This window comes from Apodemus sylvaticus, chromosome X, assembly GCF_947179515.1.
Source record: "Apodemus sylvaticus chromosome X, mApoSyl1.1, whole genome shotgun sequence".
Lineage (NCBI taxonomy): Eukaryota > Metazoa > Chordata > Mammalia > Rodentia > Muridae > Apodemus > Apodemus sylvaticus.
In genome coordinates, this window is record NC_067495.1 from 29,117,648 (window position 1) to 29,132,026 (window position 14,379).

Genomic DNA, 14,379 nt, shown 5'->3' on the forward strand with positions numbered 1-14,379 from the left:
CAGAGGCCGTGATGATGCCCTCTTTTCTGATCGGGAAACAAACTCAGACGTTACTCTGGTACGTGACAGAAACAGTCATATTCCCTTATATAGAAATTTACTGTCTTAGGTCTCTGTTTTCCCATGTGGTACAATTCATTATATTATAACGCCCTCCCTCCAAGTCAGCTCCAAGAATCTTGCTGGTGACTAACGCTGAAGAGGTGGCTGGAGGCAGGAGGGGGGCGGTTAGAAGGGTATTGTAGCACAGGCCCTCCGTGTTCTAGAACACTGGTGGTCAATTTTTTTTTTTTTTGAGAGGGGCCAGGCAGTCCTCCGCGTTGTAGCACAACAGCCATAGAAAACAGGGATAAACCTGGCCATCTTCCAGTAAAACTATAGACACTGAAATGTGAACTCGATGTACTTTTCACAGGTCACAAAATATTCGCATGGTTTTTTTTTTCAATCACTTAGAAATGGAAAAATCATTCTCTGCTTCAGGGCCGTGCAAAAGCCGGTTGGTGGGCGAGATTTAAAGGACTGTAGCCTTGTCCACCTTGTTCTAGAATAATTGCGTCCTACAGTTCTGCTTCCCTGGGAACTATGTGTACTCAGAGAAGACTTGAGAGGTGATTTCCTGTCTGTAATATAATTTGCTCCTTTTGATGAGTAGTTATGATTTCCAAAATAAACGTTTGAAGGACTAAGGGAGCCTGGTGTGGTGGTCCATGCCTGTAATCCCAGTACATGAAAGCTGGAGGTAGGAGGATCATTATTCAAAAGCCAGCCTGGAATGCCTAGGGACCTTGCTGCAAAAACAAGTAAATCTTCCCAGAAAACATGAATTTATTGTAAGCTGTGTGTGTGTGTGTGTGTGAGAGAGAGAGAGAGTCCTAATCCAGGGCCTTGCACGTGGCAGGCAAGTATGCTTCATCTGAGCTTTCCAGCTAACTAAATTCTTTATACTCTTTACTTTCCCTTAAAGACATTGAGAAGGAAGCTTGGAACAGCAGACATTTTAGGAATTTTGAATTATTCACATGCTATTGTACACTTAATCTGAAAGGTTCATATAAACCATGTTTCATTAACTTTGGAATTTGGGGACGGGGGTTGCCTGGTTTTTAGGACAGATTGTCTGCAAACTTTGTAATCAAGCTAGCCTTGAACTCCTGCATCCACTGTTTCTGTCCTCCAAATGCTGCAATTGCAACTGCACCACTTCCTGCTTGAACTTTTTTTGTCACTGCTTTTGTTACATTGAATTCATTGATACTAATCTATTTCTCCCTCTCTCTCTCTCTCTCTCTGTCTCTGTGTGTGTGTGTGTGTGTGTATTTCCCCATAAAAAAGATCTAACACCAGTTTTCTCTTTTGAGTTACTTAACTGTTCGATTTTGTTTTGCCTGTCTCCCCAGGCTCTAACTGTGGCCTCAGTCTTCCTTGGCACTTTTTCTGTGGTTATTTCCTTGTTTCTCCTGTGTATGGTTAAGACCTACTGGAAAGAAAGCACAGCCAGTTTCAAGCATGAGACATGGGCTATGTTCACTAACAAAGGTCCTGTTTACGGATCTTCGAAGATGCCTCAGTGGATAAGAGTGTTTGCTGTGCAAAAGGACTTTGAGTTTTAGTCCCCAGCACTCAGCAGAATGTGTCTTCACTTGCCCTGTCACAACAATGCGGGGTGGGGGACTGGAATGACAGATAAATCCTGGGAGCTCCCTAGCCAGCACGCCAGCCTAGCTGAAACAGCAAGCTTCAGTTCGGTGACAGTCTCTTCCTAAAAAAAGAAAAGAAAAGAAATAAAAAATAAAAAGAAAATTGCGGAGGAACACTAGAGAAGGACCCCAGCAGTCCTCTGGCCTCTGTGTGCTCGTTTGCGCATGAGTGGATCCGTGTGTTTAGGTACCAGTCCCCAGGACTCAAAGTTGCCATGGCATTCACCCCCATTCTCTTCAAGCTTGACTGACAGTCAATTTTGTAGACTGGCCCATGTGTATAGAAACCGAAACAAATGATAGGAAACAAGTGCTGAGCCTTGATACTGTGATGCACTCTGGTATTTACAGTTTTTTGTTTGTTTGTTTGTTTGTTTGTTTTTAAGGCAGCTCACCTTCATTGATTGTGCCACTGCTTTGAGTCATTGAGTCAGACCTTGAAGTTTGAAAGACATTCCCATAGGGTTTTGGACCGTTTACTGTCCCTGATTACCCTTTATAAAACAGCAACAAAGCCTATCGTGTCTCCACAGGGAATTGTTTTTTCTCCAGTTTAGCGGTTTGTTTTGTTTCTCACCACCTGACAAAATTTGAGAACTTGGTTCTGTTAAAAAAGCCCTAGCTCCTGGGTGAGAGCTTACCAGGTGAAGAAGGGGAAGCAGAGCGAGCATCAGGTTTTGTGTTTTCTCTTTTTTGATGTGTGTGTGTTGGGGGAGGGTGTTGTTTGTTTGTTCCTGGTTTGCTGCAGTTTCAGTAATAAACAACTTGAGGGTAGGACTTGCGATTTGAATTTAATCACTCTTCCATCAAAACAACATGCATGTTTGGATGAAGTGCTAACTGGAAACACGAGAGAACAGCAATGGCAGCTGATAGCTTTAGAGTGATTTTATGTTTATCAACAACTCTATCTCCCTAGGTGAGAGCGTAATTATCAGGCCTGCAGAAATTACTTTGGAATCCCTACTGTGTGCCAAACTTTGCTGTAGGCATTTGAGAGGAGGAAGAAAGGAAATCCTGAGATCTCACTCTTTGTTCTGCTGGTTGGTGCTTGTTTTTCTGGGACTGTAACCCAGCAGGGGAGCAATTAACATGGGAAAGGCCCTGGGTTGCATCCCCAGCACTCAGGAACAATAGCAACACCAAAAGGAGCAAAGCTCCTTTGCTGAAAAGTCCACAAAGCTCAAAAACAAAAGGACGGCATTAAAGAACACCTATTTTGATTCAAGCTAAATTGTTTTCATTGGGTTGAAAAGTCTGCTCAATGGTTAAGCTGTTCTTTCAGAGGACCCACGTTTGATTCCCAGCGCCAATACGGTGTGGCTCACAACTGTCTGTAGCTCCAGCTCCAGCTCCAGCTCCTGGGAATCTGGCCTCCAAAACCACCAGGTGTGCTTGTGCTGCACATACAAATACATGTGAGCAAAACACCCATGCACATTGCAATCACTAGTCCTGGTTGTCAACTTGACTCTATCTGGAATGAACTACAACTGAGGATTGGATTGATTCACATCTTGAGGCTGGAAGACACAAGTTTCTGACATGGATCTTGGCATGGAGATCTTGAGGCATAGTGGCTATCCAGGCAAGGTAGTGCACACCTTTAATCCAGGGACACTGAGGCAAGGAGATCTCGGAGTTTAAAGTCAGCCTGGGATTAAAGTAAATCCCACATCCAGGCGTGGTTGTACACACTTTTAATCTGAGCCACACCTTCTGCTGGAGACTGGAAGGAGGAAGATTTCCTTCGTCTTCCCCCCCCCCCCCCCCGCTTGCATTTACTTGCCAGCACATCTGTTGGAATCTACTTCTACAGAAGACCAGCAGAAACAACTAGCCTTGTGGGACTGAGCAACTACTAGATTCTTGGACTTCCAATTCACAGCTGACCATAACTGAGGAGTTGGACTACAGACTGTAAATCATTATAACAAAATCCCTTACTGTATAGAACTATCCATAAGTTCTGTGACTCTAGAGAACCCTAATAATCACATAAAAATTAAAACTTTAAGAGGTAAGAGGGATGTATTAAAAAAAAAACAAAACAGTTCTCAAGATGGGCATAGTGGGGCTGGAGAGATGGCTCAGTGGTTAAGAACACTGACTGCTCTTCCTAAGGTCCTGAGTTCAAATCCCAGCAACCACATTGTGGCTTACAACCGTCTGTAATAAGATATGATGCCCTCTTCTGGTGTGTCTGAAGACAGCTACTCACATATAATAAATAAATAAATCTTTAAAAAAAAAAAAGATGGGTGTAGTGATGTATACCTTTAGCTCCCAGCACCTGGGAAGGAGAGGCAGGTAGAGCTCTGTGAATTCCAGGCCTGGCTACACTACATAGGGAGTTTCAGGACAGCCAGGGCAACATAGAGAAACCTTGCCTTGGAACAAACAAACAAGAAGAGCCCCCCCAAACTCAGTTTTCATCCAAATCATTAGGAGCAAATAAAAACTAATATGTGAAGTCTCCTCATTCTTAGATGATGGTGGGTTTTATTTGTTTTGTTGTTGTTTGTTGGTTTTGTTTTCTGTTTGTTTTTTTGTTTTGTTTTGTTTTTTGGATTTGGTTTTTTGAGACAGGGTTTCTCTGTGTAGCCCTGGCTGTCCTGGAACTCACTCTGTAGACCAGGCTGGCCTCGAAGTCAGAAATCCACCTGCCTCTGCCTCCCAGAGTGCTGGGATTACAGGCATGCGCCACCAACGCCCGGCATTTTGTTTTTATTTGTTCGTTTGTTTGTTTGGTTGGTTGGTTGGTTGGTTGGTTTTTCGGGACAGGGTTTCTCTGTGTAGCCCTGGCTGTCCTGGAACTCACTCTGAAGACCAAGCTGGCCTCGAACTCAGAAATCTGCCTGCCTCTGCCTCCCAGCTCGAACTCAGAAATCTGCCTGCCTCTGCCTCCCAGAGTGCTGGGATTGCAAGCATGCGCCACCTCTGCCTGGCTGTTTTGTTTTTATTTTGCAGTACTGGGAATCAAACCCAGGGCCCCACACATGTTAGACAAGAACTCTACCACTGAGCTACATGTGTAGCCCAGAAGGATGATTATTTTTTCCTTCATATATATTGACCTATTTTCAGATTTCATCCAGTGGACACACTGTGCTTCTGACAGCAGGAAAATAATGCCAAGTTCTTTTGAAAAGCTGTAGAAGGGAATGGCAGAGAAGTAATACAAATGAGAAGAGTTGTCTTTGTGTGACAGAATTCCAAGTAATTATCGTCAATATTGTTTAATGTAATTATGCAAGAGAGTTGAAGGAAAATGGTTATGATTTTAAAATACATTGTGCTTGTTTGAACTTTATACTCTTTCATTTATTGTTATGATCATAGTTAAAGTAATTGTTTTCTATGCATACATGCATTAATATTTAACTTGTGGGGCTTCCTTGTGGGTTCTGAAAGGCCAGCTTATCCCTTTGTGCTAGCTGTTAATGTTAAGCAACCCAGAGCTTCACACTGGTTCATTGGTGACAGCAAATAAAGGAAATGACCTAGATGGCAATTACTGGGCCTTACACTTAGAATCATTGGGGCGTAGTAAATAAATATTTGTCAAATGAAAAATAATGAATAAGAAACTCCTGGGTTTGTCTCATCCAGCAAGCAATGATAAGAAGGTATCACATGAGAAATGCTTTGGGTTTATTTTATTTTATTTTATTTTATTTTATTTTATTTTTGAGATGGGGCTTGCTATGTGGCCCTGGCTAGCCTGCCACTCATATAGACCAGACTAGCCTCAGACTTTTGGAATTCTTCCAGCCTTACTTCCCAGTGTGGGATCATAGCCATGTGCCACCATGTCCAGCCCCATCCTTATTTATTTATTTATTTGCTTATTTATTTATTCAGGGTCTCACTATAGCCCAGGCTGGCCTTTAAGTCTGTGATTGTCCTTGCTTTAACCTCCTGAATGTTGCTGGGATTACAAACCTGCACCACCAGTCCCAGATAAAACTTTATTTTCCTTTTTATTTTAATTGACAGATAATAATTGCATATATTTATGGGATATAATATGATGTTTATATTATGGAATGATTATATCAAGCCAATTAACAAATTTGTTGCATCAGATACTGACAATTTTTGTGATGAAAACATTAAAAATCTATTTTTGCAATTTTGAAATTCACAATAAATTGTTTTGTTTAGTTTAGTAGATTTTTTTTGTGCCATTTAGATTACTGCAGTTTATTTCTCCCATTCAACCATAGAATGTTTTAAAACCTGACTCTGAAGTTTCTAACATAAGCAGATCGTATAGAACACATTCTTTTTTCCCCCAGCCCTTTCCCCAGCACTGGGAACTGAACCCAGCCTTACACAGGGCAGGTAAGTGTTCTGTTACTGAGCTACATCCTCAACAAAAGGCATTCTTCTTTACAACTGAAGACCTCTAAAGTTCACTGAAGGGAAAGCTTGTTGTTGCCAGCCGTCGTCCAGTTCTTCCTACATGATATAGTTCTTCCAGGTGAAGTACTCTTTAGAAGCAGTCCCAGTGTATGTAAGAGGACTTGTCTACCAGGATGTCCCACTCTCCACCAGCCAAGGTGTAGGCATCTGATCCCAGCAGGTCCTATCCTTCCTGGGATGTGTATTCGATAGATGTGAAAAGAAGAAGGACCCTCCAGGCTGTGGACTTTCTTTCTAGGTCTCTGGAATGGCTCTGTTTCCCACCCTTTCCAGATCAACACTGTGAGCTGCCCACCTCCTCCCAGATCCTCCTTTTTCTGAAGTTAGCCCAAGACTCCATCTCTTGCTTATTGATGAAAAGATCTCCAGTTGCCTAGACTTGTGCCTTTCTAAATTCAGCACATACCATCCCACATAAGGATCATGACCCTGCTGGTTAAAGATATAGGTAAGATATGGGGGCAAAAGTTGCAGCTAGGCAGGCATGGTGGTTGTGCTGGCATGTTCTACGTCAACTTGACAGAAGCTAGAGTCCTTCAAGGGGAGAGAGCCTCAAATGAGAAAATGTCTCCCTAACATCAGGCTGCGGGCAAGCCTACACAGCATTTTCTTAATTGCTGATTGAAAGGGGAGAGCCCAGTCCACTGTGAGTGGGGCCAGCCCTGGAAGGGTGGTCCTGGATTTTGTAACAAAGTAGACCGGGCAAGCCACGAGGAGCAAGCTAGTAAGCAGCACCCCTCCATGCCCTCTGCATCAGCTCCTGTCTCCAGGTTCCTGCTCTATTTGATTTCCTGTCTTAACTTCCTTTAGTGATGGACATGTAAACCAAATAAACCCTTTCCTCTCTAACTTGTGGTGTTTTTTTGGTTTCTTTTGTTTTGTTTTTGTTTTTTGTCTTGTTTTTGTTTTTCCGAGACAGGGTTTCTCTGTGTAGCTCTGGCTGTCCTGGAACTCACTCTGTAGACCAGGCTGGCCTCGAACTCAGAAATCTGCCTGCCTCTGCCTCCCAGAGTACTGGGATTACAGGCGTGCGCCACCACTGCCCAGCCTCCAACTTGTTTTTGATCATGATATCACATCATAGCAATAGTAATCACAAGAACGTGGTGGCAAACCTTTTATCCCCGAACTTGGGAGGTGCAGGCAGGAGGATCAGGAGTTCAAGCTATGTATCGAGTTTGAGGTCAGCCTCGGCTACCAGTGTGAAAAGTCGTATTAACTGAGAAATTTGCAAATTTTGTTTGTAATTGTGTAAAACAGTTAACATACTTACTAGAAAAGCAAATGTCATGTTGAATATTTCAAATGGTGCCGATTCCCTACAGACTGTTGGGGGTACACAACCTTCTAATAAAGACTCAAAGCAGGAACAGAAAGACAACCCAGCTATTTACCACTACTTTCAATTCCCCTAGGACTGACTGTAAGTTCAGGAAGCAGCTACCTTGCCTGGGTGTCTGCTGCAAAGCCTCTGTGGAGACACTCCTGTGGTCATACCTCAGATGTCTATAGCAGTTAGTACTCAGCTCAGCTAGTACTCAGCTGGGGTTCTGAGCACAAAAGGCTGTGGGTGCTGCTAGCTCTATCGTGCCCTGGCATGGGGAAGACAAGGGAAAAGAAGGCAGAGTCTTGAGCCATGGGGATTGGGAACCTGGCAAGTAGAAGTGCCTTTTCCTTCTCTCCAATATCCCAACAAACCCTTGTGTTAATGGCACCTAATGACAGGACACTCTGCATGGTAATTTGGAGAAAGCAATTCATAGCACCAACATCTCTGAATGAAATGAAAAATGGTTATCTGTGAGCTGACAGGAGAGAGGCAAAAACCACTACAAAAGCTCACCTCATTTCTAGGATCACTAATAGTTGTTGAAAATACATTCCTCTAGCTAATTGGAAAATTTCAATGTAACCCTGGCTGGATGTAAATTATGCTGCTTGAAGACCTAAGGGCACAAATTTGGAACCCATGCATTTTCTAGCATTTAGTAATCACATATGGACATATTAGTTGGGGAAATTGTCTTTCCATGCGTACATAGGAGGTGCAGGAGGTTCAGCAAGATTGTTCTGTTTATTTCAAAGAAGAAACTGGCATTGATGTAAAGCTATCATACTCATGAAAAGCTCTATAATTGTAAGGTCGTTTACAAATTCCTGTTGAAAATTGCTTTCAGGGGACTGGAGAGATGGCTCAGTGGCTAAGAGCACTGGCTGCTCTTCCGGAGTCCTGAGTTCAAATCCCAGCAACACATGGTGGCTCACAACCATCTGTAATGAGATCTGATGCCCTCTTCTGGTGTGTCTGAAGACAGCTACAGTGTACTTACATATAATAATAAATGAATCTTTAAAAAAATAAAATTGCTTTCAAAATATGTTAGAAAAGTTCTGGGGATGTGACTTAGTAGTCACAACTGCCTAGATTGAACAGGTTCTAGGTTTGATTCCCAGGGACAAAATGGAGCTGTTGGAAGAGAAACTAGAGAAATTCATTATGATTGTTGGAAAAAAATATGTTGAAAGGGAACTTATGCATACATCAGATGTATAAATCTATCAAGTTAACAGATTTTCTTTGGAAAATTTGCAAAATTACTAAAAATGCTAAGATTAATCAATACGATGTTAAGTTTTGTTGTGTTGTTTTTAATTATATATATGTATATGTTTTGCGCACATGAATCTCTGTGTACTTTGTGCATGCCTGGTGTCCTTGCAGGCTAAAAGAAGGTCTCAGATCCCCTGGAACCAGAGCTACAGAAGGTGGTAGTTGCCATGTGGGTTCGTGGCACTGGAACCCAGGTCCCCTGGAAGAGCAGCCAGGGTTTTAACCACTGAGCCATCTCTCCACTTTGTTTCCTTCCTCTCCTCTTCTTTCCCTCCATTTTTCTTTCCTTCTCCTCCTCTTCCTCCTTCTCTCCCTCCTCACCCTCTTCCTTTTCCTCCTCCTTTTTTTGAGACAGGGTCTCTCTGTCTGCCTTGGCTATCCTGGGACTTTCTTTAAATAGACCAGATCAGGCTAGTCTCCAATTTAGAGATTCACCTTCCTCTGCCTCCCAAGCGCTAGGATTAAAGGTGTGTGCCCTTTGCCCAGGCTGGTTGGTTTCTTTTACAAGGGGGAATTTATTATGTTCATGACAAAACATTGGATGAAAAATGTCTCTATAGGGTCTGTGAGACAACTTGTTGCCCAAGCACTATGACCTGATTTCAACCTCTGGAACCCATGGTAGAAGCAGAAATCCAACTTTTGAAAGTTGTCCTCTGACTTCCACACACATACAACATGCACATGTCCACACACACACACACACACTAAAAAAATAAAAAAACACAAAAATGTGTGTCTATGAATGTTCACAGTAGCTTCATTTACAATAGTTCCAAATTGAAATCAACTTACCTTTGAACTGGTGAATAGTTCAACTAAACGTGACACATGCACACCATGTATGCTGCTCAGTAAGAACCAGGAGAAGGGGGCTGGAGAGATGGCTCAGTGGTTAGGAGCACTGACTGCTCTTCTGAAGGTCCTGAGTTCAAATCCCAGCAACCACATGGCAGGTCACAACCACCCGTAATGAGACCTGACACCCTCTTCTGGAGTGTCTGAAGACAGAGACAGTGTATTTACATATGATAATAAATACATTAAAAAAAAAGAACCAGGAGAAAAGTGGGCTGGATATGTAGCTCAGCTGGTAGAGTGCTTGCCTATTAAATCAGAATCAGATAAGTGCTTTTTATAATGTTCTGTTTTCCCACTGTATGTTCCAGGCTAGCCTCGGCTCTCCAGCTTCATTGATTATCTTTTCCCATCTCGCAGGAGTGCTGAGACTAAGGGTGTTCCCTGAGTTCTAGGAGTTAAGCTCAGGCCCTCATGCTTTCATACCAAGTACCTTACTCCCAGCCCTAAATACCTATTTAAAAAATTACAAGCCTTTCAGCTCAGCTCTTGGCAGGCAGAGGTAGGCAGATTCCAAGGCCAGCCTAGTCTACAGAGTGAGTTCCAGGACAGCCAGGGCCACACAGAGAAACCCTGCCTTAAAAAACAACAAAACCAACAAATACGAAGAAACAGCGCCAAACAGTAAAAATATCAGTGCTGAACTGGATGTGGTTGTATATACCTGTGATCCCTGCACTGGAGTTGTTTAGGGCAAGATGACCAAGTTTTCAACACTAGCCAGGGCAAGATCAATGCTTGCCAGAAATTCAGGAAAATTAAGAGGGTTGAATAGATGAGTCATGGAGGGCTTGGGGAAGCAGTAAAACTATTTTGCATAATCTTGTAATTAGTGATGGATACACACCATGTATTTGCCAAAAGCTGTATAATACACAACCCAAAGATTGAGCCTTACTTAATACAATGAATAGACTTTAATGTAGCCTTACTTGTTCATTACAGTGGTTATAACCACTGTATCATTTAAATGCAAGCTTAACTCAAGTATGGTTGGATTATTAGCGTGATTAACATGTGAATTAACATGAGCACTATTTTTGGGATGAGGGACAATTTGAGGACTTTATTTTCCACTTAACTTGCTCTGTAAATCCAAAGCATCTATCCCATTAAAGACTACTAAAAATGTCTTAATCTTTTCAAGTCTTTTCATCTCTGAAGTGGGTACTTGAACCTCATTTCAGGTTGGCTTTGAACTCCCATCTCAGTCCTCTGAGTGCTAGAATTACAAGCAAGGGACACTATGCCTGGCTGAATTTAGTATGTGTGCACGTGCGTGCGCTGGGCCTTGTGCATAGTAGATAAGTACTTTACCACCAGGCTTCTCTCTCAACTGAGTCAATTCTGTTTTCCATCTCTGTGTCTCTGAAAGCTTTCTCTTTGTAATGTTTCTCCTTGCCTTGTGCCTTCAATCATTGACTGCACTGCAGCTCAGCTGATCTGGTATCACTTGACTGTGACTGTTCTGGCAAAGACAGGCTCACAGAAAAGATTAAGAAACATTTCCATTACGGAGGGTTTTTTTTAAGGGATAAAGGACTGATTGTAATTCATAGTTTGGTACAGTCGATCATGGTGGGGAGAGTATAGCAGCAGAAAGGCCCTCAGCTCTGCAGGCATGAGGCTTCTTGTTTACAACTAGGAGAATGCTGGGACTGAGTGATCCTCCCAACCCCTTAATTCAGCCTAAGACCTCAGCTCCTGTTAGGACAACCGACCACCGTATCATTGTATCATTCGCAATGAGGATGTGTCTTCCTACCTCATTCAAACCTCTCTGATAATGCCCTTTATGAAGGCTATCCTGGAACTAGCTCTGTAGAGCAGGCTGGAGTCAAACTCACAGAGAGATCCTCCAGCCTTTGGCTCCCAAGTCCTGAGATTAAAGGCATGCGTCACCACTCTCAGCTTCTGCTAACTTTTCTTTTAATTTTCAAAACTGAGTTCTATTCAGAGATTTGGCAATCTAAAAAGACAGTGACCTAACCTCCTGACAATCTGTCTTCTTCTATCTTATCACCTATCTTATACGGGGAGGACAGGGGGTGGGGAGCAGGGGCAGGCAATCAATCATTCCCCAGCTCTGTTTTGTCCCTCCGGTTAGGTGGTCAGTCACGTAGCCCAAACTTGTGATGCCTGTGCCTTTTCTCTTATCAACCCTTGTACTGTTCCCTCGGGCTCCTGGAACTTGAGTTTCTGCTGGTATCAGCCGTGCTGAGCCAGGAGAGAGATAGCACAGAACAAACAAACCATTAAAAGTGTTTACTGCTAAGCTAAGGAATAACATGTACGGGCTGATTCTTTTCTACAATATGGAGTACAAATATGTCTTTATAATAGACAATATAATAGTGTTCCCATTCATCCTGTCCCCTATCAAAGGTTAAAAAGACACTGGAGCTCAGATGGCCAGTGCGTTCTGGGAAGTATCTATCCTCTGTGATTTGCAGCACTGACACACAGGCTTCCTGGAATAGGGGTAGCAAAGACCCGGGCTGTGGAGGCAAGAAAGGGAAGCAAGGACCTCATCTGAACTGTGGCATCCCAGCAATGTGGGGTTACTGGGGAGTGTTGAAGGAACTGTGGGTAGCCAGGACAGGGCCTGGGAGATGTGTAATGCCAGGAGAGAAATCTAACATTTAGTTCACCAAGGATGGGAAACCATGGTAAAGCTGTTTTTGGTGGTGATGGTGGCAGTGGTTTTGTTTCTTTCTTTTTCTTTTCTTTTCTTTTTTTTTTTTCAGCCTGTAGCTAGCAGTTAAAAGGGTCTCCTGCGAAGGGCAGGCGGGCCCCAGTTATGCGCCAGCAAAGTGCTATGGCGCCACAGCTTAATCCCCAGCACTACTGGGGTGGTAGGGTGGGGGTGGGGCGGCTCAAAGGCGGCGCTTTGTTTGTTTTTTTAAGACAAGGTCTTACTATGTAGCTCTGGCTGGCCTGGAACTTAGTATGTAGACCAGGCTGGCCTCTTTCTCAAGTGTTGGGATTAAAAGGCACATACTACCATACCTGGAAGTAAGAGGGCACTTTGGATTCATCAAGACCCATAAATGCAATGCTAATGTCACAGAGCTAAGCAGACTAGCTGGCAAGGGTAGGCTATAAACATTCTCAACATAGTCCCCCAGAAACCTCCTCCCCTCCCTCTCTCTCTCCCCTCAATGTTTTTCTACTGGATATTTTCTTTATTTGCATTTCAAATGTTATCCCCTTTCCCTGTCCCGCCCCTCCCGGAAACTCCCTATCCCATCCTCCCTCCCCCTGCTTCTATGAGGGTGTTCCTCTACCCACCCACCCACTCCAGCCTCCCCACCCTCAATTCCCCTACACTGGGGCATCTATCAAGCCTTCATAGGACCAAGGGCTTCTCCTCCCATTGCTGTCTGACAAGGCTGTCCTCTGCATACGGAGCCATGTGTACTCCTTGTACTCCTTGGTTGGTGGCTTAGTCCCTGGAAGCTCTGGGGAGTCTGGTTGGTTGATAATCTTGTTTTTCTATGAGGTTGCAAAGTCCTTCAGCTCCTTCAATCCTTTCTCTAACTCCTCCACTGGGGACCCGGTGTTCTGCCTCTGTATTTGTCAGGCTCTGGCAGAGCCTCTCAGGAGACTGCAATATCAGGCTCCTGCCAGCAGGCACTTCTTAGCATCCACTATAGTGTCTGGGTTTGGAGTCGGTGTATGGGGCGGATCCCCAGGTGGGGCAGTCTCTGGAAGACCTTTTCTTCAGCCTCTGCTCCGCACTTTGTCCCTGTATTTCCTTTAGACAGGAGCAATTCTGGATTAAAATTTTGGAGGGTCCCATCCCTTAACTGGGGGCGGGGGGCCATGCCTAACCTCTGGATATGGTCTTGACAGGTTCTCCCTCCCTTTTATGGGGTATTTCAGCTAATGTCATCTCTGTGGGGTCCTGGGAGGCTCTTGCTTTCCTGGCATCTGGGAATCCTTCCTTCCCATCTTCCCTCATTCCCTCCTTTCTTTCTTTTGAGACAGAGTTTTTCTGTGTAGCCTTGGCTAGCCTAGAATGGGATCTGTAGACCAGGTTGGCCTTGAATTCAGCAATCTACCTGTCTCTGCCTCCTTACTGATGGGATTAAACGCACGCACCACCACTGCCTGGCTTTATTTCTTTTATTTCTTTTTTAAAAAATATTTACTTATTTTATATATGTGCGTACACTGTGTAGCTGTCTTCAGACACACACCAGAAGAGGGCATCGGATCCCATTACAGATGGTTGTGAGCCACCATGTGGTTGCTGGGAATTGAACTCAGGACCTCTAGAAGAGCAGTCAGTGCTCTTGACCTCTGAGCCATCTCTCCAGACCTTGATTTTATTTCTTCTTGAACTGTTTAATTCTTTTTTTTTTTTTGTATAAAGTAGAGTTTATTCAGGGTAGAGGTTGGGAGTTAGAGAGAGAGAGAGAGAGAGAGAGAGAGAGAGAGAGAGAGAGAGAGTAGAGAGTAGTGGAGGCCAGCCATGACCACGTGGAGAGAGAGGGGGAGGGGAGGAGAGCCCAAGGGGCAGAGAGATGAGAGTGGGAGGAGAGAGCGCCTAACTGTTTAATTCTTAAGGAGTCAGGAAAATTGGAAGTAAAGCCCTGACCTTAAATTTACATTAAATATTATTTCATACAATATAGTCTTGCCTTTGTGAAGAGTAACTCTTTAATACCAGGTATTTTTTATTAGAGTATGTTTTTGTCTGTCTGTGATTTTATTTTTTGAGTCAAGACCTTACTCTGTAGCTCCAGATGACCTTTGAACTTAGTGATCCTCCTTTCT

General features: G+C 43.6%; 1 non-coding gene across 1 annotated transcript; it reads right to left on the reverse strand.

Moving 5' to 3' along the window:
• Positions 1 to 12,343: 12,343 nt before the first annotated feature.
• Positions 12,344 to 12,486, reverse strand: LOC127675960 (small nucleolar RNA SNORA76). The gene has a single exon (XR_007975622.1). It is a non-coding gene; the product is annotated as a small nucleolar RNA SNORA76 (small nucleolar RNA).
• Positions 12,487 to 14,379: the final 1,893 nt, after the last annotated feature.